The sequence below is a fragment of the Apodemus sylvaticus genome, chromosome 11 (genome assembly GCF_947179515.1).
Source record: "Apodemus sylvaticus chromosome 11, mApoSyl1.1, whole genome shotgun sequence".
In the NCBI taxonomy this organism is placed as follows: domain Eukaryota; kingdom Metazoa; phylum Chordata; class Mammalia; order Rodentia; family Muridae; genus Apodemus; species Apodemus sylvaticus.
Genome location: NC_067482.1, coordinates 86976132 through 87000580, shown reverse-complemented (window position 1 = coordinate 87000580; position 24449 = coordinate 86976132). Strand labels below are relative to the sequence as shown.

Genomic DNA, 24449 nt, shown 5'->3' with positions numbered 1-24449 from the left:
AAGCAGATGCCAGGGCCATGCACTTGGACTTGGCAGCCAATAGAACCATGAGCAAATGGACTTCTATTTATAAATTATCCAGGCTCAGATATTTTGATATCTCAGCAGAAGATGGGTAAGGGTGGCATGTCTGTGCTTCTTAGCTCATGGCCTCTTCGGTGCTGGGGGATGGGTAGGTAAAGGTAGAAATGGATGGCCCTCTGTTGCTTTTGTGGCTAAGGTTAGTTAGGCTGGATGATTGGGTGAAAGGCATATAGGAATGGTGGAGGGTCAATGATACCTTTTGATGGATGCCCAATATGGGAACAAAATTGATGGAGGAGGAAAGGAGGATTTTAGAAGATCACTTTAGGTTGTTTGAAGTTTTCTATGTGTTCTGAGGATGTAAAGTGTCAGCTCAGCAAGGGAACTCTCTGAACACTGGGTGTGAAGTGAGGTGTGTTCCCCTGTCCCATAGGAGTAGTAAAAGAAGTATCTCCACCCTGTGAAGAGAGTGCATTTCTACATCTGCTCTCTCAGATTCCTCCATAAAAGCCTTCCATTCTCTTCAAAGAATCTCATGTATATATCTGTCTGGAGAATATTATTTTAATGCTTTTATAAATGAAATGATTTTTTTTACCATCAGCTTTCTAATTACTGCATTAATAGTGGGGTGGGAGGGGGTTTGCAGTCTGCTCCCAGATTGCAACCTTATTGAATGTTCACCTTGGTTCTGATTGATTGTCCTTCATTTCATCTGTAAATAACAATGATGTTTTCTCAAAATCTGTTTTCCCACTCCCCATTCCCTTTGCATTTCTGTTTATTATTTCACCATGTGACCTTTGGCCCCTGGGGTGGTTAGGACTCATGGTGTGTGTGGGCTTTTTGCCTTTGATGTAAGGGGAATGGCCTTGTTTTGCTCATTTTTTTTCTTTTTGAGCTACTAGTTTGCTGGAATATGGCTTATGCATAGCATATACTGTGCATAAGACTAAGGGTCTTTATTGTTTCATACTTTATCACCAAAATCCTCAAGCAAGCAGGAGATTTTTTTTCTCTTGCCAACTGTGCTTTGGATTTTAGGCTTTTTTCTTTCAATGATATTATTTGTTAAAAAATAATGATAATAAGGTGAGGGACATGACTCGGTCAGTAAAATACTTACTGTGCAGACAGGGGTTGGACCCACTGCACTTACTTTATAAAGCAGGCCTGGCCATGCACATCTCTAATCCTAGGGTTGAGGAGGCAGCAGTGAGGGTCCCTGGAGCTTGCTGGCCATCCAGTCTAGCTGGTGAGTCCTAGGTTCAGTGAGTGAGATTGCTTACCTTTCTGTTCCATGATAAAATATCATGGCCAGAAACAAGTGGAAGCATTTATTTGTCCTTATGGTTGCAGAGGGAGAGTCCATAATGATGGCCAGGAAGGCACTGAAGCAGACAGTCAGAGCAGAAAGCTAGCTGATCCCATTTTGTTACACAGGAAGCCAGAAAAGTGAACTAGAAGTGGAACCAAGCTATAAACTCTTACCCACTCCATACCCCCATGACACTCTTTCTCCAGCCAAGCTCTACCTTCTAAAAGTTCCATAACCTTCAAATCAGAGACATGAATTGGGCACCAAATGTCCAAATACATGAGCCTGGGGAGGTGGGGGACAATTTTCACTCATACCACCACAGTGACTGTCACCAAAAGTAAGAGAGAGAGCAATTGATGAAAGCATCTCACATTGACCTCTTCTCCATGGGCTCATACATATGCACACGTGTGAACATACTCCTGTTTACGTACCACACATATGCACACAGGTGCTTCACCTGTTACTTTTTGAGGCAGGATCTCTCACTAAATCGGTGACTATCATGTGTGACCCTTTACAAGGGTTCTGGGATCCAAATGTAGACCTTCATGCTTGCAGAGCAGGTATTTTATCAATGGAGTTATCTGCCCAGACCACATCTGTATTTTAAAAATGCAAGTTTTCAAATCCAGGGCCCCACACAGGCTGAGCTACTGCACTGCCACCAAGCAGTACTGCATCTCCTAGATTTAGATGCAGTACTAACAATCTCCTAGATTGTTGCTTCACGTTGAAGCTGCCCCAATGTCGTAGCCATAGCATTCTAAAATTTCATGATCACTTTTTAGAAATTTGCCTTTTCTTTTATTCCTACTTATTCATGTATTTCTTATTTTATCCTATTAAGTACCTTGCTTTGTGAAATCATGGAATTCTCTTGTATCTTTCCAATGTGGAATTTGCTTTTTTAAATTTATTCTGTCTCCTTTCAAGAAGGCCTAGGCTTCCCTGTGGCCAACCAGGCTGAATATCTTTGTTGTGAAAGTTGGGGTTTGTTGCGTGTCTAAATAGTTACTGTTATTACTCTAAATATTTAGTGTGTGAACGCTAGACAGAATGAACACTTTATGTTAGCTCAGGAATTTTTAGAAGATATCAAAGATACCAAGCAAGAATCAAGAGGTACCTTGTTTCTAGAAAATCTTGGAATAAGCTAAGACATCTGTTTTTGTCCAGGTTTGTATATTCCTTAATGAGATGTTAACTTTATGTCATGTCTAACTATAAGGCTGAATGAGATATGCTCTCTCTTTACTAAACGGAAAACAGATGATGGAGTTCCATCTAGAGTTAGTGGGTGCCTGGCTCCCATGAGAATGGTCAAGGTCAGCCCATGGCCATGACATGTTGGTCTGCAGTGGAACATTACCAGAGCCTGCTATAGGTGCTGTCTGGGGTCATGGTGAGCAATGCCCAGGAGAAGTGTTTGTATAGTGTCTGCGGCTATGTACCAGCCCTGAGGTCATTGTGGTGGGTTGTATATTAGTTCATTTTGTAAGACTTAAAAAGTGTACTGTTTGTTTTTCCAACTGCAAAGTTTAACATCCATTTTTTTAGAAAAATAGACAAAAGTGTTTGATGTGGTGACCTTCCACATTTTTTTGTTTCATCTTAAGACTTATTGTCTTATTGTGCCCCAACACACTTTATTTTAAATCAAGTCTCTAAATCTGCAGATACATATGTGGCAGAGGCATTAGGAAGTGCCTCTGGGGCATTCAACCAGAATCCAGGAAAAGAAGAGATCTAATGGAGGTAGAAATCTCCAAATATAAGACTTAGAAATTATATCATTTCTAAAAAATGATTTAAAGCCACCTTCTGTCTTTTTGACACACTATATGGAGAGACAGACTGGTTTTGGCAGGACAGAGGCCCTCTTCCTAATGGCACAGATGAGTATGGGCATTAGGGCTTTGGTGTCTGAGGCCCAGGGAATAGTTATAAAATACCTGTGTTAGCTTTCAGTTGCTCCTTCTAGATTGTTCCTGTAGTGTCTTCAGCTTCCTATAGAGGATGGCCCTGAGTAAGTAGGCTTTACCTGGTGTTCTGGAATCCAACAGTAAAAGCCCCCTTGGATCTCTCTGTCCCTTAATGTTACCAGAGTCTTTCTCCACATGAATTTATTGTGAGCAGCACGGAGGTTCCTTGAGGTGTAGGTCTATTTTTGGTTTGGCATGCCTTCTCGGGGTTGAAGAGACACATCTAAATAGGCAGAAGGCCATCCATAGCCACTCCTAGCCCTACTAGGATCATCTGACCAAGTTGTATCTCCTGTGGTTTTCTTTTCTGGTTACATCATTCAAATGGAGCTCTTCCTCAAAGCCTCTGCATTCCAATAGCCTGATCAGGACTGCTTGATGTGGACACAGCATGGAAATGAAGATGCTTTTCACAGTTGGCCTTTCTGGCTTGAAATGTGGTCATCAATAGCAGCTTAAGGAATGGGGCCTCCTGGCAGGAAAGGCCTGGTGCTGTGGCAGGCCCTGTTCTTTATCTGAGCTTCAAGAGCTGGGTCTGAATTTGTCCACTGTCATAACTATTTGATTTGATTTTTCTGGTATTGGCCATTGAACCACAGACTTTACATACACTAAGCAAGCACCTACCAACAGCAGACTCTGAACCTTATTACTCTGACTGAGAACTTTGAGTCCTCACAAATGTCAGCGAATCGTGAATAGTGTATGCCCCACTAAACACTGATCTGAGGAAGTAATTTCCAGACTTTTTTAGCCATAAATCTTTGGAATATTTTTGTTTGTTGCTTTGAGACCATCCCAACTTACTACATAGACAAAGGTTTTCCTGCCAGTGACTCTTGAATGCTAGAATTACAAGTATGTACTATCATGCCCAGCTTTCACAACTCCCATAACTGTCCATTGTGAGCCTCACTGGCTGGTCTGAAGCACCACTCCACACACTATAGTTGCTGAGGTAACTGACTAGTGTGTTTTCTTAAGTCTAGGTCCAGGGTGGAAAGTCTTAAACTTTAGGGAAAACTGGTTAATATTGTTATACCTGTTTCCTGGTTCGATACCTTATCCTAAATCCTAACCAGGATTATTCCTAAAGCAGTGTGATAGGGAAATGGCTATAGTGGAGGTGGTGCTGTGTGGACGCTCTGCTGTGGAATAATATGTATCTTCCAAGACAGTGCCAATCTACTAGAGGTACTGGCAAGGCTCCTCATCTCTGTGAGCCCATTTGTTAAGGTGCTATCTGACCTGAAACTAGACTCATTGGATCAGGTATGCTTTCAGTGTCAAGTCAAAAGCAGTTAATGTGGCATTTTAAGATAAGTTACATAGATCACACCCAGCAGTCTCAGTTCAGGCACAATCTCTGTAGCTTCTGATGTCATACAGTGTGGTCTGGTGCTTGGAACATGCATAGATGTTGGGACTGGTGTGCTGGGAAGTAGATAACAGCATGGAGTACATGTCAGAAAAAAAAAGAGTAGCGTGGTAGTTCTTACGGGAACAGAGAGCAGACAAGGATCAGCAGCAGCAGCAGCAGCACACCGATTCAAACATGCTGTGCTACATATGTGCAAGGTGCCGGTCTGTTTGATCACCCGTGAATTGATACACATCAATAATTATCCCTCTCCAGAGTATAGAAGGGGCAGCACCCAAACATTCAGAAGCTAGATATTCCTGTTGCTTCCTATTTAAGGTTTCTATGCTTGTAAATTCAACTACTTTCTGAAGCTTCCAGATCTATTAAGGTCCAATTGTAGACCTTTGTGGTCAGTCACAGATGCACATGCAGGAATAGGAAGCATGCACTCCAGCAGAAATCAGACAAGGATTCTATACTGGAAACCAATGCTTGTACTATGCCCTAGTTGTCAGTATTGGGGTTTGTTTTGTTTTATTTTGGGAGGGAGTGGTTTGTTTTTATGTAAATTTTCTATTAAAATGGCCCTAATACATGGTGTTGGCATATTTATGAGCTCAAGAAAGCTGTAACATTTCTCACAGAAGCACCATATAAGTTTTGTTCAGGCTCATTCATGGTTCATGGCTCCAGATTGTCTTACCAAGTTACCCTGTTGTCTCAGCATCTACAATATCTTGGGTGGAGAGAAGCTCCTCACTGAAACTTAGATTTTATTGTTATTGTTATTATTATTATTATTATTATTATTTTACCTTCCCAAGTTCATATAATGGCCTCTCGGGGCCTTCTTACAATGACTCCTACCCTGGAACACATTCCTGGCATTCAAAACTCTCTGAAACCATGGAACAAGATTCCATGGAGTCCTCAATCTTAATTTTTTTGCCTGCAAAGATGGAGCAGCATTAACTGGTAAACCGCTTAGTTCTACCAGTCATGGGCAGAGCCTAGTCCACTTAAAGCGCAGTTGCGGCAGCTTCTTTGTGCTATCCTGGAGAAAGCACTTCCCTAGACAGTCACTGTTGAGCAGGAAGCCTCTGCAACATTTAGTTCAAAAGGCGTTCTCCTTTTGAGTGATTTTTCACTTTCTCAAGTTAGAGCCTTTATGGGCAGGACCTTGCCTACAGGTGTCCTCTGTCTCAGTGCAGATGCTTTGGCGCCTGTGCACTCCTCATTTGAAACATCAGCCTTCTCGTGTGCTTTACTCAGCAAAAGTCACGTGTTGTAAACTTACGTTTATTCCACTTGTTGTTCCTCCCTGTTGAGGTAAGAGTAGTAAGTGCTAACCTTGCCACAGGTGAAATGCCAGGCTACCTGAAAGTTTCTATGCTAAAGAAAGTAAGACTTTTAAATTCAGCCTGAAACAAGTTCTCAGGGCACAGGAAGAATGTAGCCAAGTTCTTTTCATTTGTTTTGTTGGGTCAACGAGAAGATATTTAGGCTGTGAAGGCACTGCTTTTCTCCTAAGAGCTTGGAGGACTAGAAGGCCAGGAGAAATGCAGACAGTAGATGCCTGACTTGCAAGGTTATCAGAGGAAACAAGGACAACCCAACACTGCTGCATGGAGCACCAAGTCCATGTGCCTTGGGGAAGTCGATATTATATACACCTCAAACCCCCTCCATGAGACCAGATGCTGTGCCTCAAAGTCTGATATATAAGGGAGATCCACCCCACCCCTTCCACTGAAGAAAAATATTATTAATATTTGGATACATGTAACAGAAAGCTCTCATCCAGAGGGGTTTTGCTAAGTGAGGTGCCTCCCCTGAGAATGACTTCCCTCCCATACTGTCACCCATACTTTCCCTATACTTCTCAGCAGAAATGCCCTGCTAAGTGCTCAGACATAACATTAGACACTCTCATGTGTATCTTCCAGATGACCTAGGTAGGGTCTGTATCCTCAGGCTTACATCCTCTGTGTCCAGGCAAAGGATTCACTTGATGTCTCTGCCTAGAGTAACCCTGTAAGATGAGGGACCTGTCTTGTCTCCCTGGCTTCCCAACTCACATATTAGTGGTGACTCTGAATGGGTAAAGTCCTCACAATAGGTTTTCCACCCCACTGGCCCAGCCCACCCTTCTGTAAGGGGTAGAGTATGAAGAGAGTAAGGAGAGGGGAGAGGGGAGAGGAGTGGGAGGAAACGAGAGAAAGCACAAAGCATGGGAAGGAAGCTAAATCATGGAAAAAGCACTTCCTCTCACCTTACTTTAGAGAACTGCCTACTAGATTAAAGGCTCAAAGACATATTAAGGGAAAGCCAAGCATTTGGCTTTGTATAAACCCAAACTTATTTCACTATAAAGCCTTGTCTGTTTTGTGGATTTGGAAGGAATGTGGGACTCCAGACTTTTTTCTCTGCTTTTTTCTCCATCAAGAGCATGTGCCCTGGCCAACTTTGAGGCTTAAATTCTGTACCTGTTATTTCTGGCTTGAAGACGATTGATTCCTCATCCTTCCCTGGCTTCACCCATTAGTGATCTAGAGCAACAAGACCACTAAAATCTCTAAAGTCTTCAGAATCTCTCCCACTTACTGTTCACAGTGTAGCTATTTTAAAACAAAGTCCCTGTTTATCCCAGTTTTAATCTTTCCATTGTAGAATCCTACAGATGAAACCTTGAGGAAGACAACATTTAAAGTTTGTAGGTACAAATCTAGGAAATTGGTTTGCCAGTCAGTGTAAGTGAAAAAGCTACAGAGACTGAAGAGAGTTATCATTTAAGCTATGAAAGGTGGGAAAGAACTTGGAGATGTTATGGTCTCCAGAGAGTGTTGACTTAGGGACAAGCCCTCTGCATCACAATAGGCCTTCTCAGTGGGAAACACAGAGACTTCATATCCTTCCTGCTATAGAAAGCCTCAAACCTCACAGAGAGCCTCCTGTCTCTGCCTCCTGAATACTGGGAATAAAGGCATGCCCTATCACATTTAGCCTCATTCTTAAAACATGCACTTCACTTGTTATTTTTAAAGTTTGTTTAATTTTACTTTATGCATGGTTTGCCTACCTGCAGTACCCACAGAAGCCAGAGAGGGAGCTGAAACCCACTGGGACTAAAGTTACTGATGGTTGGAAGCCTCCAGGTGTGTGCTAGGAAACCAAGACCAGGACCTCTGTATGAGCAGCAAGTGTTCTTAACCCCAAAGCCGCTCTTCAGTGCTAAATTTTGAATGTTTAAGAATAAAGGCCTAATGTTGTCTCTTTTCCTATAAGTTACAATGTTAATTATTAGTGTAACACTTTCAAATTTGAGTTAGTTTTTCTTGGCCTTTCCCTGTGCCTTACTAAATGATTCTGTGTTCCTGCTTATTTTTTTTTTGTGCCTGCTCTGTTTCGGTCTCTTTAAAACTTTTCTATTGCAGTTTGCCTCAAATATTTTTTCAGTGTTAGAATATTTGTGAATAATGTCTTGAACAAGAGATAATTGGGCAGTTGACATTCATTGCCACAAGCCATCTATCTTCTGTCATAAATTGTCTCTGCTTTAAATGTTTCTTCGTTTGTCTCTTCTCTGTTTTCCCTTTGATGTTTAAAGTATCCATTTCTTTTTATCCTTTCATTAAGATTGAGAACACAAATGTTCTGTTGTTTGTTGTGAATGTGATTATCTTAATAGAACATGAACATTGCTCAATTCTCTTCATAAAGAATAGACTTTCCCAGCTTTTATGGAAGGTACAACCTTTTGTGGTACTAATTTAAGACTTAAATTTCTTTTTAATTTTAATTTTTAAGTTAAATTGTATTACTTAAACTGCCTGTCAACAATTATGCTATTTAAAGCTGGATACACTGGTACCAGCCTATAATCCTAGCACATCGAAAATTGAGGCAGGAGAATAAGAAGCTAAGATCATCAGTGGCTCCTTCACAAATGTGAAGGCACCCTGAGCTACCAGAAACAAACAAAAAAGAAATCAAACAAAGCCAAACTCCACCAAGACCCTGTTTTCGGATTGTGGGACAACCCCCTCAATCATGCTTTAAAATCAAGGGAATGAAAAGCTTTATAAATACTAGACAAAACTTCATGTTGATTGCAGAGATTTTTGCCATGCACTGAGCATACTGCCAAAGGTCATGTGAGACTTGTCTTGAAAGAAAACTGAAATAAGTCGGGCTTCGTCCCAGAGTGTCATTTAGTCAACTACTTACTTGCTTAGCATTTGGATTGTCAACTTTACCAACAGTAGGATAGGAGTGTGTACACATACAGATAAAGTCCATCATGAACAGGATTCATAGTTAGCTGTGGTAGCTAGGGTTCAGATGTCACCTGCACTCTGCCAGTCTCCAGAGGGCAGTGAGGAATGCCCAACATAGTTTTCAGACTAGGCACAATGTTATTCAAACTTATGCAAATAATTTAATTGATACAAATGGCCCTTAAAATATAAAAATAAAACATAGCACCAAAAGAACAAAGGCATATTCAAGTTCATTTGTAGGATCCAGAAGTATAAATATTGACTTTTCAAAGGAAAATATTGACTTTAGTATCATCCAACTCTTGACTTTGTCTTAACTGTATTTCAAAGCTATAGTTTTAATAAAGAAGAATAAACTTTATGATGACGATTATTTAAGTATTTATGAGGTCACAACTCAGCATAGACCAACAGACTCTCATACATTATCTATAATGACAGTCAACAAAGAAGGATTTAACATTTACATGTACACATGAAATCACGACAGCAAGACAAATTTGTCAATAGGCCCTCAAATCAAGGAAGACAAATGGGCCCCAGTTATTGGCATACTTCTATAGTTATTCTACAGCTATTAACAAGAAATCCTGGTAGCATTTAAAAAATTAATTAGCTGTAAATGTTTAGGCTTACAAGACATTTCTTCAGTGTCTATGAACATGGTATGATACTCTATATATTCAAGGTTTTGCTTTTTGTGGGATAACAAATAAAAACAACTACAACATTTTACATTTACACACACAATGCAGAAGGGCTCCAATTTGTCCACATCCTCACCAACACTTGGTAGATTTTCCCCCTCATTTGTCTGTGTGTGTCTGTGTGTGTGTGTGTGTGTGTGTGCGTGTGTGTGTTAGTATCCCAGTATAGACACTATTCACACATGCTGGTGTGCTGTACAAAAGCCAGATGAGAGCAGTGACTGATCTGAGGAGAAGAGGCATGACTTTTCATGCTTGGTCTTTGCTCCAATGGCTTTCACTGGCTGCCAGAATACTTTCTGCTTTATCTGCCATTTCCTTTGCTAGCAGATACCAAGGGAGCACTAGAGGCAAGTCGAAGACCCCACAGTGCAGAAAGCCTTGGCCCGCCCTGCTCTCCTGCAAAAAATCATTGCATCTCTTCCTGACAGTTCTGTCATAGCACAAATGTATGCACTGATTCCCAAAATTAGGTATTCAAATGAACTGGGTGTTTTTACTTTGCCTCTTCAAAAACTCCAAATGGCCCGATGGAATGCTGGCACACAGTAGGGCATTCAGTTGGAGACATGAGTCTGCAAGGCAAGGGAGGAGACATGGAAAAGGGACACATGGTTTCTTAAAAGATGGCTGCTCAGCTTGGTTGTCAGGTGCCTGTCTCAGATGAGTTCCTTTCCACAGCATAGCTCTTCTTCTCAGAGGCCTAAGGTAGAATTTCAGGGGAAAAGTTCATCTTTATTTCTTCCATTTCTCCAGGTTTTCTCCCTGAGCTACTAGAAAGATTTCCTACAGTGTCCTTCAAGTTCTGAAACAGACTATAGTTTCAACATTTACTTTATATGCAGGGATAGAGTCTTGAGGGTTTGTCTTTGTCTCTTTAGATTTGAGCAGGAACTCTTTTTTTGTTTTGTTTTGTTTTTTCTAGTTTTTTGAGACAGGGTTTCTCTGTGTAGCCCTGGCTGTCCTGGAACTCACTCTGTAGACCAGGCTGATCTCGAACTCAGAAATCCGCCTGCCTCTGCCTCCCAAGGGCTGGGATTACAGGCATGAGCCATGATTTATGTGTATCTGTACTCACATCATTTGACATACTTGCACCGTCTTTCTTGGGCCTTCCCACCACCCTAGTTCTGAAGTCTTTTCACATGTTCTGGCCTTAATCATGTTTTCATACTTCTTTGGATATGTCTTTCTTCTCCTTTAGTCTCTGAAGTATCAGAGACTACAATGATAAATAAGTATTTGCCTATAGTGCCATGGGTGCAGAGGGAAGTCTTTTTCATCTTTTTGCTCCCCAAGTGGAGCAAATATGCAGAGAAAGCTGAAGATTAGGAATACCATTCATTCTAATTGTTGAATCTGATGTAAAGCCAAAATCAGTTACATGCCAGAAAAGAAGATGGAAGCTGTAGCCACTGTGAAGGTTGGTAGCAACCTACGAGTCTATTTACTGGGTGAAGTCTTATGTAGAAATCCAGTTCCTTCTGCCTCATACATACTGATCTTCTTGTTCTTAAAGAGGCTGTGGCTGATTGAAGCTCTGTGCTACATCCATGGATCACAGGCCTGATTATCATGTGGCCAGTTGGCTTTGGCTTGTTTAGACTCATACTACAGCCCGTCCCCCCACATGCTATGTGGTTCTTCTTTCCTTCTTCCCAAGAGAACACAGCTGTGGAACTCAGAGGACCATATCCCAAGGGAGAGGCTGTCTAAGTTCTTTTATAACTGTCATTGTCAGCTTGATACAGGATAGACTTTGAGGGCCAAATAATGGCCCAGGGAAGGGTAAAGACACAAAGACGCTCTTACTTTTCAATCACCTCCCCCTGGCGTTTTCCATTTCCTGCTGGTACATACAGAAATGGCAGTGGCACAGACTCCAATCAATGCCTTACTTTGTAGACTTGCTGAGTGTTTGTTCTTGATGCTGCTGTGCCCAAGGCTGCTTCCCTAGGAGCCAGGACACCAGGAACACACCAATGTTGACTATTCTCTTCTCTCCTCGGTCATACTTTAAGGACATGTTCAATGCTTTTGAAGGCACTGTCTACTCTTATAAAAATCCAGCATCAAGACTTGGCAGTATGTATTCAGTGTTCCTGGAAAATTAGATGACAGTTCCAGAATTTCTCAGAAAACAGGATGATTTACAGTGGGTTCCAGTCTTGAGCAATCTGCAATTACAGCAATTAGATAAATCTCTAGGGTTTAATAGAGAAAAAAAAATTCTTCTTAAAATCTTCAACATACAAATAATTTTCTAAATCTAGCCCTGTTCACTAATAGCTGTGGCTTGGATCAGATGTATAATTCAGTCAATGAGTCACTGATAGGTGAATTTTTTATACATACAGAAGCTTCGAAATTGTTGCATGCATCTAGTAGTCCTGCTTTCTGCTTGAATGATGGAGATAGCAATTGAGTCGTAGTAGGGCAGGGCAATAGCAGCCAGAGTCTGACTTGTCTCACATAAAAGGCCTAGACTTCACCTTTAAAATTTGGAACTTCATATTCTCTTGTCTCGGTGAAATCAAAGACCTTCCCTGTTCCTCTGTTAAAGTAGTCCACAGTGTGATAATTGTCATAGGCATCCGGAAATGCCTAGAAGTTACTCAGCATCAAGATGACCACATTTTAGAAGCTAATAAAAGGTTATAAGTTGATACTGAGCATCTTCCATGTTCTAAACACATTTTGAGGGTCAGGTTGGCATCTTGGGCCTCACTAGACAAATAAGTAGGTTCACAAATTCTACTGGAAAAGGCAGACAGAGCTATTGGCAAATGAGATAATTATGAGCAGTGATAATAACCATTGAACAAATACAGGAAAAACAAGCTGGCAGACGGTGGACTGTCGGGGCAGGGGACTCAGGGATGTCCTGAGGAAGAAGTCAGGCCCAGTATACTATGAGAGACCCAGGAAGGGGTCTCCAAGCATTTGAGGATAGTGTGATGAGTTGCAGAAGAGTGTGAAATATGAAAGGCCCAAACATGATGGATGGGGTTTATGGTCAGAAGAGGAGTATACAATTCATTCAACACAGAATGAGTCTGGGAAATTCGGTAAATACAAAACACTCTTTGTCAGTAACTTTGAAATGTCAAGGGCTTTGAACCTAGAAAGCTTTTCACTTCTCTTATCAAAATTGACTACCCTGTCATGAATTGCACTCTCCATACGCCTGTGATGTAAAGTAAGTTTTGTATGAATGTTCTTTATTACTAACATACGAAAAGTCTTTCTATTGGTCTTTGGATCAGACTCTCGATATTTGAGGGATATGTGTACTTTTCCATTTTCACAGAGACAAAATGTAGCCTTTAACCTGTGTCATGGTGAATGTCAGAGAATCCATAGAAACAACTTAATTTTCTGGGATCTGTCTTTACCTCAGATGGGTTAAAAGAATTAAAAATAATCTATCGGTGATGTAGACAGGAGGCCTGGCCTCCTTCTGCACGTACACACTGAGCCCTGTCTGCAGCCAGCCTGTGCTCTGCAGTGTGGGGGCCCCAGCCTAGGCCTGTGCCCAGCTTAAGAAGGTGGGTAGCAGCTGGCTCTTGGCAATGGGCAGAGCCGGCTGGGCACAGAGGTCTGCAGTGATTTCTGTATTCCGAGAAAGTTTAAAATAGATTCCTGGTTGGGTACCTTTACTGTGCTGTAATTCTTCAAGTGTGGCAAGCAGTACACATGGCATCTGTGTTAACGGTTTGTGACATTTCAGTGAATTGGGGCATCCCTTCTTCTCTGGCACCTGGAAGAAGCATGTGTTTATTTTGGTTTATTTTGACAATCTCACTTGCTTGAGTTTGGTTGCTGTAAAACATCCTTACTTACTCAGATGCAGAAGGGGTGGGGGGGTGCCTGGATAATTGCTCTAAGTGCTTCAAATAACCAGACAAAGAAAAATGGTATGTTTTAAATAGGCAATCATTATATATTGATAGATGAAAAATTAAGCAGTTGCAACTGTTTATTTAAAAATAATACATTTTAAGAGACCTTAAATTACTTATTTTGCTAAAGGAGAATAATTTAAACATGAATTTATTTAATTTCCTATTTAGGTGTGTGGCCTTTAAGTTAGTAACTGTTTCATTTGCGTATGTATGTTTCTGTACCACAGTCACACGGGTCCTTTTAAGTGCAGGTGTGAATACCTTTATGGTTATTGTATTTTTTTCTTTCCCTGAACATGTAGTGCTTACTGAGTTTCATGTGTGTGGTGTGTGGCTGAGCAAGGCTTCTACAGAGCTCATGCCTCATTGATGAGCTCTTGCACTCTATCAAAAGTCTCCACGTGGGCTTCACAGCCATTTGTCAATGCACACATTGATCATGTGCTGATCCTGAAGAAGTGACTGGAGTTTCCCTCCATCCTTCCCTCCACACCACACGTCATCTTTTGTATTATATTAACAAGGGAGAAACAGAATGTTCTTGAAAATATTTAGAAAATATTTAGAAAGTAAGATAAGTACTTGATTAGAAAGGGTCTAGGGGTAATTACAATTTCCAGCTCAGTAACCACTGGAAGAGTCATTGCAAGCATGGAGGATCTCGTAATTCAGTAGGTCTTTGTAAGAGAGATGTCAAATCATATCCTTAGCAGATCAGTTGTGTGAACCACTGGATTTCACTTTGGACATTCCCACTACAGTTTGCATCCCAGCACTTGTTCTCTTATGCAGGAAATGTTTGAGCAGACAGAGCCCTCATTGTCATTCCTCCAATGGGGTCCCCAAGAATGGCACAGGAAGCAGAGTACTATGAAATTAACATGTGAACTCGTTTGTTCTCAACTGTTCCATCTTGTGTAGTTTGGGATACTGTCAGCTGAAAACTTGCCCATGGGCTTAATGTCACTCTTCAACAGTCCTTTCACATACTGGTCTCAGAACAAGGTCAACAAATGGAGCTAGGGACTCATTAACCTTTCAACCCCATTCTTGAAAAAAAAGCCTTAAGTGGAGAAGGAAAACATTTCAAATGTAGCTGCTAACAGGTAAGTAACTGCCATTTACGTCCTGGGGTAGAATCAATTTATAATTTGGGGGAAAGTCTCTAGGAAGGGAAATGTTTTGCAACTTTAATAGTAGAAAAGATAAGTGCTTATGGTAGCTACAGATGGCCTGTGTCTGAATAGTTTAAGTGCAATACACACACACACACACAGCACATCTATATGTGCATACACTCACTCCCACAGTCCTCCATCTTCTCTTGCAAGTGTCATTCCATTTGTTGGCAGTAGTAGAAGCACACAGCCTGGCAGCTGGGCCACTATGATGGAGGCCAGCTGGCTCTTCCTTCTTGCTGTCTGTTGAAGCTGGAGTGGCCCTATGAATAGCCAGGCTGTTGCCATTTATAACTGCTATTCAGGCATGGAAGAGTATGTACAGCTTATTAAAAAGAACAGAGAAGGCCTCCATGATTTTCCCCTTGGCCTCTTGCCCAATACCACCTCTCCCCCAGCCCATATTAGGCTATGACAGAAAAGGAGGCCATCTCCTCCAGGATGGCCAGAGAGGCTGTCCTGTTTTTTGTGACTGGACTGGTTTATCCCTCAACTCAATGTCTTCCCAACAGATCTTCTGGAATAAGTATATTTATTAGAGTTACTGTCCAAATTTGTCTACAAATGAAACTGGGGTTCCTAGGTTTTTAGGACCTACTGAGCCAGAACAAGTTGATGTGAAGGTGTCACTCAACATGGGTTGGTGTGGTTTGATGGTCCAACTATAAAGTATGTTGATGAAGAAAGTAAAGGCAGCTCCCTTCAATCATACCAGATGTCAGACAGGCAGGAAGCTTGTCTGGACTCAAGTGTGGGTTAGTCTCCACCACTCTCCTCTAATGGGCCATTACAGCTTGAAAAATCTCTACAAGTAATACAGTGCTGACTGACAGGGCTTAGGTCATTGTTCATACTCCTAGGATTTTTTTTTTTGAAACAGGATCCCACTATGTACCCCAGGCTGGCTTTGAACCTGTGATCCTGCCTGAGCTTCTCCAACATTGGAATTGTAGGCATGTACCACAGTACCCAGCTCATAATACTATTTTAGCTGTGGTTCTAAGAATAGAGTCTTGGGAATATTTGTATCAACTGTGCAAGTCCTGTCTTAGAGCTGAAAGGGAATGCCCTGGTCCTATTTTCCAGGTGAGGAAATAGCCAAGCAGGGAAGTGTTAGGTCACAGTATGTTTGCCGCACTGCTTGTTTACGAACGTTTGGTTCATACCACAATGCGGGTTTTTTTCCTATGTGAAGGACAAGAACTTCTTGTAGCATACACTGAGGAACCTGACCATCCTTCCCACGATGGCGGCAAGCTGGCTTGTCCCACAGAGCTAAGGCACCCTGAGCAAAGCCCTAAGATCTGGCCTTTATGCTCATTTTTATATGAGGCTCATACTTTATTCAAAGACAAAATAGATTTTATAGCAGTTCCTTTCTGTTGCTTTGATAAAATGCCCTGACAAAAACTTTATGAGAGAAAGGGTTATTTGGTTTTCAGTTCAAAGGGTTACAGCCCAGCATGCCAAGCAGGAAGCAGAGGGGCTACATTGTATCCATAGACAAGAAGCAGAGAGCAAAGTTAGGAAGTGAAATGAGCTTTTGAACCTCATAGCCTACCTCCAGTGACACACTTCCTCCATCAAGTCTCCATTACCCTAAAGATTCCAGAACCTTCCCAGATGAGCTAAGAAACAAGTATCCAAATACATGAGCCCAGGGGTAGGGTAGGATGGTTCATATTCAACCCACAGCAAATCTTCAGGAAGTATCACCTTGAACCACCGTCACCTTGAACTTCAGCATGTTCCAACACACACCTACCCACCCTCTGCAGAACAATCACACCTGGTCCAGGTAAGCTCTGGGCAAACTTCATACTGCCTCTGGTTTCTTGGCCATGAGCTGCCATTTACCCTTGGCCCTCTGCCCTCTACAGGGACTTAGAGATGAGGAAGAACCACTACCAAGGATTACAGCACACTAAACCCTGAGGCTTTTTCTCCGTCAGCCAGGACAGTGAGAGAGCCCTTTCCAAGTTCTGAGATTATTGTTGAGCAAGTTCAAGGAAGGGGGTGCATACTTTCCTTATACTAAACTAGAGGCAGAGCATAGGCACATGGTATGCCTGCTGTGTGCCAGGTACTCTGCTCTGAAGGCAACGCCACCTGGTTTATTGTTCTAATTGTGTGTTTGGGATCTGGATTTAGTATAGATGTTACAGGGGTTATAGGATCAGGAGTGAACATACAAGGCTAGGAACTGAAGAATGTAGGTTCCTTTCGATGGCACCACCTTTGTGGTCATTTCCATTTTAGACACAGGGTAGTAGAAACTCTGAGACGCTTAGGGATTGTCCCTATAACTAGAAGACCAGAGTGTCCACTGTGATCTTTCCGAGTTTGAGCCCCACATTTGTTAACATGCCATGTTTTATTTTTATTAACTAACTCCTTGCTCCTTTTTATTTTATGTTTATGAAAGTGTATATATAGCTAGGTGATTCTTCAGTTCCAAAGGTCTATGTGACCTTTTAGCCTGAACTCATTATATGTAGTAATTTTCAGTGGCAGGAGAGAGGAAAGAGATAGGGAGAAATATTCCAAGAGTAAAACCTGCCATTTCCCCCTTTTCCAAAACTTTAAATCATGGGGCCAGAATTTCTTGAGGTCAGAATCAAAATATTTTTTAATTCAGTTTAGAAATTCATTGTTTTCCAATTATATATCCATGCCCCTATTTTGCTTTGACTAGTAGTCTTACATACTTTAAGGGATTTAGTTGTCATTCTCACTGCTTAGATATTTTTGGGATGTGGGTAGAGATTCTGTGGATACTTCTTTCAGTTTCCTGCCTGAAGTTACTGTAGAGCTCACAGTAGGTTAAGGTGCTACTTGCTAACAGATCTGACAAAGTAGCCTTATGTAATTAAAGGTACAAGGTCTGGTATCCTTTTCAGTTGTCTTTTCACAAGGTAAGTGGTTTATTAGGGGTTGAGGGTACTGGAGGTGGTATTAGGTAGAGAGGAAAAGTCATGGCCATGGTGGATTGAAGGTACTAAAACTCAAAGAGGAAAGGTGACAGTGGGGTTCCTTGGGAGTTACAGTGGAAGCTTAGAGTGTAGCAATGCTAGTAGTCAGGAACTAGAAGCAATGCTAGAAGAAGAGGAGTATAAGAGATGGAAATGGTGCAGGAAGAGTGGCACATGCCTTTAATTCCAGCACTTGGGAGGCAGAGGCAGGCAGGTTTCTGAGTTTGAGGCCAGCCTGGTCTACAGAGTGAGTTCCAGGACAGCCAAGGCTATAGAGAGAAACCTTGTCTTAAATACCAAGAGGAGGAGGAGGAGGAGGAGGAGGAGGAGGAGGAGGAGGAGGAGGAGGAGGAGAAAGGAAAAGTAGGAAAAAGAAGGAAGAGGAAGTAAAGGAAGGGGGTTAGATGAGTGTTAGAGGTAGTAGAATAGAGGAGACACTAGAAGAGGATGGAGGAGCTATGATGGTCAAGGTGGTACTGGTAGAGAAGATGGAGGAAGATGTGCGATGAACTGGTTATGGAGGTTGTTTAGGAGAGGCGGCAGTGCAGCAGTGCTTGTAGTGAAAGCAGCAGCTGACATGTGCTTTGAGGGGCTGTTATGAGCATGCTCACACTAAATCTCCATCTCCATATTAGCCCTTGAGGTTGTGGAGTCTTCTTCAAGGTCATGTAGCTGCTCATCCACAGAAATTCTAGAGCTGGCATCCTTCACCGTAAGGCCAAGCCACCTCCTTGAAGTGGGAATACCGGATCTAAAACTGACTTGGCAAAGACATTTTATTTTGGGAAAACCATTTGTCAAGATTGACAGGCTCTGGACATGAGGTTTCTTTGGAGAGTGATGGAAATATTCTAAAATTAGAACATGGTGAGAGTTGTACTCTGTCTTGATACCAGCATTCACTGGATTGTACACGTACAACAGCAAGCGTAAACTATGTGGCATCTCACTGCAGGTGTTTTAAAGTATTGAACCTTGTCAAACTCTACCATGAATAACTGAATCTGATGTCTGTATGTCTAATGTAGCAGAACCGGGGCTCAAGTTAAGCCATTGAAAATTGCTCTTTCTGATGCTGTCAAAAATAGCCTCCTTTGGAGGTAGTTATGTTGAGGAAATGCCAAATGTTAACTATTAGGGTTGTTCTGTGCCTTTAAGAGGTTATAGTAGTTTAGTAGACAGATCTAAGTGAGAGCTAGAGCATGCATGCATGTACACAACGACACATCTTAACACATATCTATTCATATATACACATATATGCATATATGAGACAAAGTTTTTGAAGTCTGGCCAGAAATGGCCCAAACATTTTCATGTTAGACTCAGCAGCTTATATAAATTGAATTATGAGCAAAAAGTATAATTCACACTGTTGCAGATGAAAACCTATTGCCCTCCCTCCTTGATAGAGACAGCTGGCATGCTGGGCTTGTCTTCTCTCCTTTGGGTTCTTGGAAACTGGGCTTCATGCCTGGTTGACCCAAGTCTTTGATTTCCCTTCCTTTGCCTTTACATAGTTATGTGTGTCATCTAAATAGGCAGGGCCATGTGGGACAAAAGTGTGGCTTCAGATCATTTGTAGTGAGCATTGTAGCCATTGAGGCAGCTGATTTTGTACATCTTACCAGAATAGGAACTAGAGTGCCACGATTGCAGCTTTCATCAAATTGTCTATTAGTGTAGGGAAAGTAGGTACAGTGACATCTTCTATTGTTAAGAACAGATGGGCTTACACCTGTGGATTATGTACTAGATACCAGGACAAAATCCCTTTGTTTCCCACCACAACCCGTGTGCTGGTAGACCACCAAACAGTATGTTTTGCAGAAAATGTTTAAATGAGAATGAATGTGAACTGTATCGCAGCAGTGGACATGTGAATGAGAAATTATAAAGAGACTGTGTGGTTTTTACATTAATTCTTTAAAACAAAAAAAAACATGGATGTGTTTGTAGGTTGTATAATAAGCTACATATAGAAAGTATATATCGGTGTCTGGCACTTGAAGGGAGATTAAGAGAAATAAGGATGACTTTCTACCTTTGAGAGAGCAGATTACAGAGCAGCAGATAGGCTTTACATAGTTGTCACTGGGTAGCAGCCTTATATATTAGACTTTAAGTTTGATTATTCCTACAACTTTAACTGCATTTGGAATAACAGGATAAAATCCAGGACTGCTGGAGTTCATGTAACATCTTCAGAATAACCTGGTGGGGACTAGCATGGTGTACTAGTCATCCCAGCCGCTGCCCCAAAGTGTATAGATGTTCAAAAGATTGGTTGTAACCGAAGACATTATTGGGGGATGACAGCTAGTGTTCAGATGGCCATTACCCAGCAGGTACTGATCTTTCCTTTGAATCAGGCCCCACACCCACTTCTGCTACGTGTCCTCCTTCCCTGAGTCACTTCCCCAAACTTTGAAGCTCTAGGCTCTTGATCAGCAGAGTGGAAGAATAATAGAATGGTAGAAACCATCTGTTCACTGCGTTAGGGTCTCAGCACTGTGCTGGGGCAGAAGGGAGAGAGTAGCTGACAATAGTCAGGAGACCAGTAGGTGATCTCCATCCTTTGGCCAGCAAGAATTCCAAAGGGACCTTCACACAGCACACTAATATATGGTTTATGAAACCTAAGACCATCAGGCTTCCTCCCAGCTTTTGTTCCTCCTTGGCTTATCTTGTTCCATTGGCCACCATTTTATGAAGCTAAAGATCCAATGATCTGATGGTACAGCCCAGGTGGTCTTGCTATCTTAAAACAGAATGGAGCTGACCATCTTCCCTGTCCTTTTCTAGACTTTTACATGAGTCCCACTCCACCATTTAATGTAGTGTCCCAGATTGGGCCACCCAAGAGAAGGTGGGCTTTTCCTGTTCCCTTTTTACAAATTTTACTTTAGTAAGTTATTCCAAAAACCACATGAATCTGAAAAGGTCCAGCATTAACTAAGAAAGTGCCCTGTATGGCTTCAGTTAAAGAAGTTCTGAAACGCACTCCCAACCCTGCAATCCTCTTCTGGAGGCAGACAGCATAGCAATTAAGAAGCGTAGCCCAAAATGTATTTACTGTTAACCTGTCCTTCAAAGAAGAACCCCAGCTTTCCTCTCAAGCCCGCACCAGGGCCTCCCGAGTAAGCAGACTGTGCCCACAGGCCACCCTCTCTCTCTCCTGCCCAGTTCTATCTTGGTGGAGTCCAGGAGGCTAGGAAGCAGACATACAGATAAACAGAAACTAACCTGGAGAGGAAACCTTTAGTCTGACTTTGCTGTTCATTCCCTCACTCTTGGCAGTGTGACATTGTTTGCCTCGAAATGGTGGGCAGACATTTGCTCTTGACCTTGTGGGTGTCGATGCCACCATCAGTAGGTAACTTTATTCCTCTGCCTTTGTGGGTGTGATTTCATTTTTAAAGTGCCATAATTTTAATACACAGGTTTACTGTTTCTAATTGAAAAGCCTGAAATATGAACTACTCTAAAATTAAAAACTTCACTGAAAGAAATATGAGACAATTGGAAAATCTGCCCCCTGCCCCTGTATACAATTAGAAGAAGTATGACATATATTTACTGTGAGGAAAAGTGTGTATGACACGTAACTGAATTTGTGTTTTGACCTGAATTATATCCCTAAGATCTATCTGTCTAGGCACACATACTCCAAAATATTTTTTAATGTGAAAAACTGTTTAGTCTCAGGCATTTCAGCCGAGGCTCACTCACCTTCAGTTCAGTCTTTTTAGCTTCTTATAGAGACAGAATTCTTAATTTTAAAGGCTGTCTTTTTTTCTTCTGGGATTTTACAAACACATGCAGTTCTTAGTAAGATTTCATGATTGTATCACATTTAAATAGTTGTTTGAGACATCATGAGTGTTGCCAGATGAAGTAGAAAATGCCCAGGGAAACTGTAGATAAGCTATAGATAATGTTTATGGTAAGTATTGTGTAATATTGGATTATATACTTATACCAAATAATTTTCTATCTGAATCACAGATTTAACTGCATTTTAAATCTACTTTATACTTTAGTTTATGCCTTTATGCCTTAGTTCTGTTTGCAAGCTGCTTGTCTTTTAAGTAGGTGGGTCCATGTCGCCCAGTGTGCTTGTGATGTCTGAGGTTTCTCAAAAGAAGTGCTATGCTGAGTGCATGAGAGCGTCTCAGTCCTGAGTGTTTGCAGGACACAGCCAGGTGCTCTCAGGTAGGGCCATGTCTGTGGTGAGGGAACATATTTAAGCACAACTGTATGAGATCTGAGCCACTAGAACCTAGTCCTTGAGCTCCTGGAAAGGATGGGTTTGTATACCTTGGTACATGCTTCCCAGTGTTCTTGGAAACTACTTCCAACTAGTGGCGCGATAGCAGTATTTCCACTAGTGATACTACTCATTCAAGGACATATTTTAGATGAGACATTTTAATATTTCAAGTAAACTTTAAAATTAAAGTCAGGCCATGGATACATTTTGAGAAATATCTTCTTTTGCAATTTTATCATTGTACAAGCATCATAGAGTGTAGTTATACAAAGCTAACTGCTTGAAGTCCCTGCATACCTGGGTTGTCTGGTATAGCCACTGTCAGACATACAACCTGTATGAATGAAACTATGTGGTCTATGGCTTTTCTAAATCTGTATTAAATCTTTCCTGGCTCAGAAATTTGCTTGGAAGAAAATGACTAAGATGTTCATGTAAAAGAAGTGAGAAAGGAAATACTCTGCTGATGACAAAACCTGTTGGCAGCCTGTGTGAGTGGAAAATGCACGGTGTCAGCCCCAAAGCAGACAGGTGTGCTAAACTGATGAGTAGGAGCTAAGAAGGACCAGTGGGGGCGGGGTTGGGTATCCTCTCGTGTGCGGGTGTGCAGGTGTGAGCAGGACTTCATATGTAAACAGCAACCTAGAGCAAAAGGAAGGATTGGGTGGCAAATAGTGCTGTAGTTTGCAAGTGATTTGTTGCCCAAAGGCTCTTGGTAAGGGTTTACTCTTCTAGGTGGCACCATTGGGAGGTGGTGGAACCTTCAGAAGGTTGTGGACCCTTCGGGAGGTCAAGCCTAGGGAACGAGATGGGGACATGCCCTTGAGGGAAGCTACTTCTTTGTTTCTGGCTCTCTTTTTCCACTTTCTTAAATGTCTGGGCTGTGAAATGAGCAGGTCACCATGGAGTCCCTGCTGTTGCCTCCTGGTGTCCAGAAGCCGTGAGGCTAGCCAATTGTGGACCAGATAAAATGGAGTCAAATTAAACCTTTTCTCATAAGTGTTATCTTGGATGTTTGATATAGTAACAGAAAACTAGCAAATACAATTGGTTGGGTAATATCTGTGAAATCTCTGTCTTCTTAGCAATCACCAAAATAAATGTCAGATAAAGAGTAGTTCATCAAATCAAAGAAAATTAAAGTAAAATTCAAATGGACTTAATTTTTTTCTCAATAGAAGGAAAAACAATTCTCAAGATGAAAGTAAATGGTCAGTCTGTGAAATTCCACCCCAACCTGAGCAAGAAGTCAAGTGTACCATGCTTACTTTAAGATACACTTCTGAGATTTGCTCAGTGAGTTTAATAGAGTAGCAAACTTCATATTTAAGACATGAGTTTGGCTCTAGTTCATCGAAGAAATAGGTCTAAGCAAAGATTAAACTTACAGAAATTTAGGAAAATGAGGCCAGTATGACTTCTCTGTTTTTCATTCCCTTTCCTATTCATATTGTTGGAGTTGCTACAGTCCTAGAGGCAACTTGATACCTATGGTCAATTCCCAAGTAACTCAGCAACCCTTGCAGTGCTCCATTTTCTGTTGTGAGTAATATAATGCTGCCAACTGGATAAATCAAGATGGGTTCTGTGTTTGTTCAGTGTCCATAGGATCTCAGACTGAAGCATTTCTACCGCCTAACCATTTCAGTTTAGTTGTTTGAATTCATGGAGACATAATCAAAAGCATCAACAGCCAACTATATATTCTGAAATATTCTTGACACTAGCCGAGTAAGAATCTCATGCTATAGCAGCTTGGCATGCTGAGAACGATGGATAGGTACAAGGTTACTATTAATCAGTTGTGATGATCTTCCCTCAGTCAATGATTGTTCTGCTTAATAAGTTTTTGACATTATCACTGAGAAAAGGCTATATGCATTCAGCACAGACACTTTGAATTTTAAACTTGGATCATTTCCTAGACTAATTTTGCGTCGTATGGTGCTGTCTTGCTGTGCTGGGTAGTGGATATGAGCCACAGTTCCTGCTGAGTCTCTGGGTCAAGAGAAACAAGAATTCCTCTGTAGTATTCCATGTCTCAAGTACAATGTGGAGTGGTTGGATATATCCAGTGCCTTTTTCACCTCAGATATTATTCATTTATGTTGAATCAATCGGGATATGATCCCACTGCAATCAAAGTGGAATCTATGCCCTGCTTGTGACTAAATATTAAGTAGACTTAAATGCTTTTGGCACAGTTCAAAACCTTTCTAATTACAGAAGTAGTACATGTGTTTTCAAAATGTTCACAGATTTTTATAGACTTATAAGAGATCATTGACATCTGACTACCAAGAGTTAATCACTGCTCTTTTTTTGTAAGCATACAGATATAAAATAGCATATTTCTACCCATATTTTAACGTTTATTTCACCATCTTGAAGTGTTTCAATGAAGCTATTTTTCTTGAATTATATATGTGCTGTTTTAATTT

General features: G+C 41.4%; 1 protein-coding gene across 1 annotated transcript in view; it reads left to right on the top strand.

Annotated features, from left to right (window-relative positions):
• Nucleotides 1-24449, top strand: part of Grb10 (growth factor receptor bound protein 10) — a 99279-nt gene that overhangs the window by 18732 nt on the left and 56098 nt on the right. The window lies entirely within an intron of this gene.